Here is an 8731-nt window from a genome sequence, read left to right on the forward strand (position 1 = left end):
CTCTGAGAATGCAAATCTCAGGCAGCAAGCTAATAAATACTCAACACAGCCAGCCAGGTATCCCATCAAGTCCACTCAGGGTTGGAGCCTTGTCAGGATGCCATAGGCTCTCTGGCGTACTGGCCTCTGAGCCTCAGCTTCTTCAACGGCTTAGAGTCTCCTCTGCCAGCCAATCCTCATTCAGCAGCTTCCCCTGAACCCCAGGCTCCCCTCCTTAGAAGGATTCCACAGCAGCTCCAGGTTCTCCTGCCGAGAGTTTCCACTTCCACCACCCCGTCTCACACACACCTCCAACCTCAGAGAGCCCTACACGGAGCTGCTATTGGGCCACTTTCCTAGTCATGGGCTTCCCAGAGGAGAGTTCATGCATCCTACTTGCTTCTAGAAAAGGTTCTGGAGCTGGAGAGATGGTTCTAAAGCTAAAGGTGTTTGCTGCCAATCCTGACAGACTGAGTTCAACTCCTAGGATCTACATGGTGGAAGGAGAGAACTGACTCCTGAATGTTGTCCCCTGACACCACACACACACACACACACACACACACACACACACACACACACATCCATGCTACATGCTCTCACACACATAAATTAGACAGACAGACAAAAGTAATTTTTTTTTCAAAGACTGTTTCTGCACCAGGCAGAGCTAATGCAGGGAAGCCAATGGGTGGCCCACAGGCTGTAGGCTGGGCCAGGCTGCCACCTCAATTCATTGGAACTTACACAGGCAGGCCCCTCCCTTGGTTGCACAGAAGCTGAAGATAGAAACTTCAAAGAGCCTGGAGGACATCAAATGCTACCTCACAACCGCAGTCTCCTGGAAATCAGAGTTTCCGGGCTGTACAAGCTACACACACACACACACACACACACACACACACACACACACACACACCCAACCCCTGCAGCAACACTGGCAGAAGCTTCACTTCCAAATGTGCCAGACACTAGGTGACAACCGCAGTGTCCCACCCGTGGGTGCAGGAGGCAGCCATTAAAACTCAGGGTCCCGGAATTCAGAAGACTGAGGCAGAAGGATCCAGCACTCGAGACCTGCTTAGACTGCAGGCAGCATTTAAGGACAGCCTTGGAAACTCAGTGAGATTTGGTCTCACAACAAAAATAATTAAAAATTAAATTAAATTAAAAAATAAAAATAAAAAGCTTTTCTAGTGACTGATTCTTCAATCTGACACCAAAGCCAATCCCTGGCCTACACACACACACACACACACACACACACACACACACACATACACACACACACACACACATGCACATATGTGCACACATGAACACATACACACAACACAGAAAAACACAGAATCAGGCTCCAGAAGTAAGCTCTAAGATTCAAAATAAATGAAGGGTGTATCCTAAGCCAGAATGAGTCCACACTGAAAACACAGTTGGACTGATGTGGGAGAAATGGGCAGCTCCACCAGGCCACACTCAGAAACCTGCATGCGAAAACTGAAGGGAGCTGCGGCTCTCGCTGGCTTCTCTATAGTTTACATTGCACTTTCCAGAGCAGCTCTCTGAGCCAGACTTGCTTTCATAGCCAAGAAAAAAAAACCTCCGCACACATGCACACGCACACTCACACTCCCCACGGACATGCACGCACACTCACACATGCATACATGTGACCATGTACACACATGCACATGTGACCGTGCATACACAGATACACATACATGCACACTCACACATGTGCACATGTGCATGTCACACATATTCTTGCACACACGTACAAATGTACATAACACACATACATACAAACTCATGCACACACATGCACACACAAACATACATGTATGCACACACATATGCACAGTGCATGTCTCTCTTACACACATGCACATGCACATACCTGCACACACGAACATACATGTATGCACACACATATGCACAGTGCATGTCTCTCTTACACACACATGCACATGCACACACTCCCACACACATGCACACACACACACACACACACACACGAGAGGCTGGTGTAGCAGTGGAAAAGCCATGCGGGTGTGAAGGAGCCAGGGTCTGAGCACCCTTTGAAGTAGGAAATCCCCCTGGGGACATGTGTGTCCTGCTCTTGTCTCTCACTCCCAACCCCTGGGGTACACATCCTGTGTGCAAACACTTGTGCTTTTCCCTGACCCTAGCCTCACAGCCCAGGCTCAACCAACAACAGGGAGACAGAAGGACACAGGGACACATGCTCCAGCTGGCCTGCATCCCTGATGGCTGGGGTCTCATTCCCCTGGCACCTTCCTGTGACAGGATTGAACTGGCAAACATTCCTGGGACACACACACACACACACACACACACACACACACACACACACACATACACACCATCTATCCCGGAGAGCATCCCAATTTCAACCATTTTGTAAGCCAGTTCCCTTTCTGAATCAGATGAGCTTTCTCTCTCCTCAAAGGAAGTAGAAACCTAGCTGTGTGCACCTGAGTTAGCAGCGGACAGGCTGTCTCTGTGGGCTCCTCTGCTCCATCAGCACCTGAGCCCATGAACACCTGCGGTTGGACTCTAGGTGAGAACAGGAGCTCCTTCAACATCACTGACTCGGTATTGAGGGTCACTCCGAGTACTCCCTCCCATACCTCAGACCTCAGTGGTCCTGTCTACTGGAGAGCTACAAGGCTGGCCACGGATGGGCAGGTGAATAACAGACACTTGGTGTCTCCCATCTCAACCCCATCTGCACTGCAAGGCAAAGGAGATTTTGCCTGAAGCCCAGAAATAAAGGTGGCTGCCACTACAACCTGATGGTTCAGTCTATAGGACTGCATCCAGCTGGCTGCCAAGACAGTTTCATAGGCAGGTGATCCAGGAACTCTTTTTCCCTTCTAGGAGTGCCTCCATATCTTTCTTAACAAGTTCTGATTTCACCCTGACCCCAGTGACATAGGAGGAAGAAAGGGTACAGGAAGCAGATGCCCCAGAGCTCCTGGCTGGACCCATGCATTGGGGCTCCAGACATGGGAAGCTGGTGCCACACCCCAACATTGCAGCCTCTGCCCTGGCTTACAAGCCAGTAAGTAGTTCTTGGGCACCCCTACCCCTACCCCTCAGCCTGTGGATTAGATTGAATTGCCCTGAATGAAACCTGCTACCACGGATACATCTGAAGTGGGATAGGACAGACTGAATGGGAGAAATACTGACCATGAAGGGCACCCAGTATTGTCCCACTGTTCACAGCCCTGAGCTTGGGTCTTAACATTGTCCCTGGCCCCACCTCCAGCATCTTGGAGGTCTTACTGCCTTGTCAGAAAATGAGGTCTAATCCCTGTGGGCTGCAAAAGCCAAGAGGCCAAGATGCAGCAAAGTGTGATAATAGTGACTATGGCTAGGTCTTGTGCAAGCTACCTAAGCCCAAAACACAAGGGGCCAGGACCAGCTACAAAGCAGACCCTAAGCACACTTAGCTGCTGCAAAGCTGCAAATGGTTAACTCTAACTCTCTCTCTCTCTCTCTCTCTCTCTCTCTCTCTCTCTCTCTCTCTCTCTCGCACACACGCACACACGCATGCACGCACACACACACACACGAAGCTGAGCTGGCATCAGCCAGAGCAGGTGCTAGTCCAAATATCAGAGACCCACTTTAGTTAAACTAAGAAAAGAACACACATGCTAATATTCTAAGTACCTACCATTCATGCCCTACCCATTCAGCTTGGCAACTTCCCCATTGCTTCCCATTGCTGCTTCAGGAAAAGACCTTCAGACCAGACTAGGTTCCCCTGCCTGCAGATTCAGTCTAGACCCAGCTGCAAACCAGGCATGGGGAGGACTGTGGAGCAGTCAGTGACAAGGGGCACAAGCATAGGGCGGGGACAAGAAAGAGATACAGAAAGCAGGGTCATGCTTCCTGGAATTGTCGCCCATGGATCCACCCGCATCATCTAGGAACCCTGGCTGGTGTCAGGGCCCTGGGAGCAGCTCTTGGGCCTGGAACGATTGCACTCATCTCTCTTCCTTCAATGAGCCACCCCCTTTCCTGGTGTCCATTCCAGACAGAGCAGAACTCGGGGCCAAACCCATCAGGGACTTTGCACAGCTGAGCAGACAAATCCCCACCCTCAGGTGGGGAAGACCTGTCCAGGCGTATCTGGAGAATGTGGGATTAACAAGCTACAGCTGGCTCCATGGGCAAAAGGGTGTGTGTGGTGTGGACACATATGGCACACACGGGCACATGCACACCCACAGGTGGAGGCAGACCCGGTCTTTGACAGAGCGTCTAGCAAACCAGAAATTCAGGAGCAGAGAGGTCCCTACACTCCTTCAGAACTGGACACTTGACCTGGAAGCCTCCCCATGTCAGATGCCTATGCTGTTCTGACAGCTGCCACCCAGGAGTTAATGCAGTCTCTGTTCTAAGTCATACAACTCACAGTGTCCAGCCAGCCAGTTTACTTTTATGTAAGGTCAGCATATGTTAGCTGCCTTTCAGCTGTGTGCTGAGCTCCTCCAGATAAAAGGAGGACCCTGTTTTGGGGAAGTTGGCAATCTCTTCTCCACAAGTGACATCATAGGATTCACATCATCCCTTGGGTCTCGAGAACAGTCACTCAGCAGGAAAAGTACCAGGCATGAGTGAGGCTTTACTCACCCACAGGCAAAACGTTGGCACTCAGGAAAAGCCATCTGCTGTCCAGATCCGGCCCTGGGTCCTCAGGCAATGAAGCGGGACCAGTGGAGCTATCCATAGGGGGATTCATCCTTGGGGGATGGGCACTCTGGGATTTGGGCGCAGAACGCCTGGAGTAGTGGAGGGGTCTAGTCACCAGCAAGAGACTGATGTGAGGTCCCACCGCTCCCAGAGGCCCCAGTGTCCCTTGCTGAGATGAAGTCTAAGCCTGTGGTTCATCACACACCTAGAGAAAGCAAAAGGAGTAGAAAATATGAATGTGTGTATTTTGGGGTGGGGGTGAAGGGGGGTTCTTTCCAGCTACCTGCACTGTGGGAAGGCAATATGCATCACAGCTCCCCCTGCTGGAAGATGCTGGATTGTAGCCAGCACCACAGTGACTCTAGATAAATAGACCGGGTAGATGAGGAGGTGGAGCAAGAAGGGCCCAAGGGTGTCTGCAGAGCCTCACACCTTTGGTGAGGCGCAGGTGGAGGCAGAGTATCATGACCAAGCTGCCAGCTTCCTCGGGAGTGTACAGAGTGCTTGCCTGTTGTGAAGACTTTCTGCAAGGCTCCGTCAGTCAAGAGAGCCACTTAACAAAAGCCAGCCAGCCCCGTGGGAACAAACTTCGCCAAGACAAAGTACCTGTGACATCTCAAAACATGTAGCCCTGTGGCTGTGCCAAGATTCTCACCAGCCCTTAGGCATACTGGGGTCTGGAAAGACTTAGTGAGCCTGTGTGAGCATCCTCCATCCCCGCTCCTCCACCCTGCTCCTCCATCCTGCTCCTCCATCCTGCTCCTCCATCCTGCTCCTCCATCCTGCTCCTCCATCCTGCTCCTCCATCCTGCTCCTCCACCCTGCTCCTCCATCCCGCTCCTCCATCCTGCTCCTCCATCCCGCTCCTCCATCCCGCTCCTCCATCCCTGCTCCTCCATCCCTGCTCCTCCATCCTGCTCCTCCATCCTGCTCCTCCATCCTGCTCCTCCACCCCTGCTCCTCCATCCTGCTCCTCCATCCTGCTCCTCCATCCCTGCTCCTCCATCCTGCTCCTCCATCCTGCTCCTCCATCCTGCTCCTCCATCCTGCTCCTCCACCCCTGCTCCTCCTTCCTGCTCCTCCTTCCACAGTCCTCCACCCTGCTCCTCCATCCTGCTCCTCCATCCTGCTCCTCCACCCTGCTCCTCCATCCCTGCTCCTCCATCCTGCTCCTCCACCCCCACTCCTCCATCCCCGCTCCTCCATCCTGCTCCTCCATCCTGCTCCTCCATCCTGCTCCTCCACCCTGCTCCTCCATCCTGCTCCTCCACCCCCGCTCCTCCATCCTGCTCCTCCATCCCTGCTCCTCCATCCTGCTCCTCCATCCTGCTCCTCCATCCTGCTCCTCCATCCTGCTCCTCCACCCCTGCTCCTCCATCCTGCTCCTCCACCCCCGCTCCTCCATCCTGCTCCTCCATCCCTGCTCCTCCATCCTGCTCCTCCATCCTGCTCCTCCATCCCTGCTCCTCCATCCTGCTCCTCCACCCCCACTCCTCCATCCCCGCTCCTCCATCCTGCTCCTCCATCCTGCTCCTCCATCCTGCTCCTCCACCCTGCTCCTCCATCCTGCTCCTCCACCCCCGCTCCTCCATCCTGCTCCTCCATCCCTGCTCCTCCATCCTGCTCCTCCATCCTGCTCCTCCATCCTGCTCCTCCATCCTGCTCCTCCACCCCTGCTCCTCCATCCTGCTCCTCCACCCTGCTCCTCCACCCTGCTCCTCCATCCTGCTCCTCCATCCTGCTCCTCCATCCCCACTCCTCCATCCTGCTCCTCCATCCCTGCTCCTCCATCCTGCTCCTCCACCCCTGCTCCTCCATCCTGCTCCTCCATCCTGCTCCTCCTTCCTGCTCCTCCTTCCTGCTCCTCCATCCTGCTCCTCCATCCCTGCTCCTCCATCCTTCTCCTCCACCCCCACTCCTCCATCCTGCTCCTCCACCCCTGCTCCTCCACCCCACTCCTCCACCCCGCTCTGGCCCCGTGCTGAAGTACCACTCTAGGTCCAGAGTCTCGAGCTCTTTCATCACCCACTGTGTGATGCACTGAATGAGGGCCCCTGTGGTCTCCCCTGAGCTCCAAGCCCCTGATTTTCCAGGCACCCCAGGATCTGACAAACCTTGTCCTGCCCTGGCAACCATCCCCTAGCCTCTGCTCAGTCCCTGCCTGGACCTCTCCTCCTCAATCACCACTAATCCAACATCTCCTATCTGGCCAATGTCTTCTGGAGGTTTTCTGGACACCTCTTCTCAGGGCTTCTGTGTCCCGTGGCATCGCCTTTAGGAGCTACAGAGAGGTTGGCAGGACGAGGAAGAAGTAGGCCACCTGGATGGGGCTTCTAGACCTGACTTAGGACAGGCATCAGCTTCGACCCTCCTGACACCAAGAGCTATGCTAGGGTAGGAAGATAGGCAGGGAAAGAAAGGCCCCTGGAGTCCTTGCCGGGAAGGCTCCTGCCTCCACCTTAGCCCTTCCTTGAGCCAGAGCTCTTGGTTCCCTCCAGGCCTCTGCGTCTTCTCTCTCCCACATGCCCAGACTCCAGGCCCTCCAGCCTGATCCGCCTCCAGATCAGCAAAGATTGGTCGGCCAGGGTTCCTAGGGTCCCAGGCTCAGAGCAGTGTAGGCACTGGGCAGCAGACGGTTCACTAGCCCTGGAATCACCCTCAGACCCCCTCTTCTGGGCACTCCTCACCTCTGGCCCCTGCTCCAGGTTCGCCCTCCGATATAGGGTCTCCCGGGTCCTCCTAAAGCCGCCGGATGGCTGTAGCCCCTCAGTCACCAGCCCATGAAGCTAGCACCAGCTCTAGTTCCTATCGCAGCCGGCGCCCTCTGGGAGTCAGCTTCCTGTTGCAGTGGGAGCTGAGCTGTGCCTCAACATGCCTGCTGGAGCGCGGGCCAGGCGTGGGGCTCCACTAGACTGGCATTGTGGAGCCTAATTAGGCAACAGTACCATGCCGACTGCCTGAGGCCAAGGCGTAGCCACAGAGGACCATGAGGTTGGCTACTGGCAGCCACTCCCCCCCAGCTATATCTTGAGCCAGGACCCCTCCCCACACCCACCCCTGCCCTGCCCATTGTGTCTACCCTCTATGTCACCCCTTCCCCACTCCCCTTTCCCCCTCCAGCTATGCAGGCCCTTCATAGCAATTCAGTTCTGGAGGCAACAGGATAGGCAGGGAACCAGGGCTGGCAGGTCGGGTAATTTTGTTGCAAGGCTATCCTGACCAGGCTGCTCCACCTCACAGGACCTGGCTAGACCTCAGGCCAAGGTCTCTAGGCTAAGGGTGGAATACTTCTCACTTCAGGCCCCTGGCTTCTGCTGAGACCCTGGCCTATATACCAACCTCAGTCCCTTGGGAAATGCCTGCTGCTATGGTGACTGCTCATTGGTGGCCTCATGTAGAGCCAGGCTGCACACAAAGAAAGTCTATACCTTGTCCCTGATTAGTCAAAGAGGGCAGGTCCAAGCCCCTAGAGGCTGTCCAGTACCTGGGGTGTGATATCCACTAGGGCTAGCAGATCTTTCTGTGTGAGGTGATCAACCTCTGTTTCCAGAGCCTCCAAGGACCAAGTTGCTCCTACTTAGCAGGCTTTCACAGTACCAGGCTGCTCCCATGGTTCTCTGGGAGCATCCAGAGAACCCGCTCAGGGCTGTTTCTCCTCTTCTGGGATTGCCGGCTGCTTCTATTTCTGATATCTATGGTAACCTTTGAGAATCCTGAACAGTGCTGGCCTGCCTGCAGACTTGAGGAAGGCCCCCCGCAAGCCCCAGCCTGTCCTCTGCATCCTCCACCTTGTGCCTCCCACCTGTGTCAGAGCCCAAGGAATGGAGCGACCACACCCCTGCCTTGTACTCGCTGGCTCCGGAAGCCCCTGTAGGGGAGAACAGACGCTCTTCCCCTGAACCGTATCTGAGATGAGAAGCCCTCTGGGATGTCGGAACCCATCTTTCCAGAACGCTAGACATCTTTCCAGTTTTCTAAAGGCGATAGTGAGGCCTGTTCCCTCCCTGTGTGAGAAAAGACCCTG

Source organism: Rattus norvegicus, chromosome 5 (assembly GCF_036323735.1).
Source record: "Rattus norvegicus strain BN/NHsdMcwi chromosome 5, GRCr8, whole genome shotgun sequence".
Classification (NCBI taxonomy): Eukaryota; Metazoa; Chordata; class Mammalia; order Rodentia; family Muridae; genus Rattus; species Rattus norvegicus.